Source organism: Manacus vitellinus, unplaced genomic scaffold (assembly GCF_001715985.3).
Source record: "Manacus vitellinus isolate BGI_N305 unplaced genomic scaffold, ASM171598v3 scaffold_75_pilon, whole genome shotgun sequence".
Classification (NCBI taxonomy): Eukaryota; Metazoa; Chordata; class Aves; order Passeriformes; family Pipridae; genus Manacus; species Manacus vitellinus.
In genome coordinates this window covers 623,582-624,400 of record NW_021940789.1, presented here as the reverse complement: position 1 = coordinate 624,400, position 819 = coordinate 623,582, and positions in this window count along the sequence as shown.

The window sequence follows — 819 nt, the reverse complement described above, 5'->3', positions numbered from 1 at the left end:
TTAACTGGGAATTCCCAATGAAATCCACTTGGAGACACTGCTCTGGGAGACCTGCAACACATTCAGCAGCTCCCCTGAGCAAGAGGAACCTTTTCTTTCCTCCAGGACCTCCTGCAGGTCAGAAACAACGAGTTGCCTCCATCAAACAGGTAAAAGTTCATCAAGAGTTGCTCTAAATTATACAGAAAGAGGCCTCCAAAGCAATGTTTTTGTAGCTGAAATTAGACACCCACATGGAAAACTACAGTGGCCCTACAGTGAGCAGGAACTTCAGGGGATATTTGGGGTTTGCAGGTCTCCCACAAACACAGATGAGCCTTTAAATCAGCTTCTCAGCCTTGTTTTTCACTTGAGCTTCATTTCAGCCTTTTTTGTTTCACCCATTCATACTGGCCATCAAAGGAGTACATTGGGCAAACTACCTTAATTGCAGAGAGTTTCTACAGTTTGTGCAATATCTTCAAATGATTCTTGAAGTTACCAAAACCCACACCAGAATAGCCTGAAATTACCAAAAACCAACAACAAAACATCCCAGGGTTACAAAAAACCCTCTCACTCTTTTTTGGTATTCTTGAAAACACTCATCTAAATACTTTCCAACTCTAATTTCTTCCTAATTTAGGGGGGAAAATCCTTTTCTAAGCTTTCTGTAAAAGTTTTTAATTCTTGGCTTGAAAACACCAGCATGAAACTGCATCCCAAGCAAATCAGAGGCACAGACCTTGTTTCCTGCAGCCTGGAATTTTGATAAATGCCCCATAATCTGTCACTGCAGCAACCTGTGAAGAAAATCCAACACAGCAGCTGAAGGGAAAC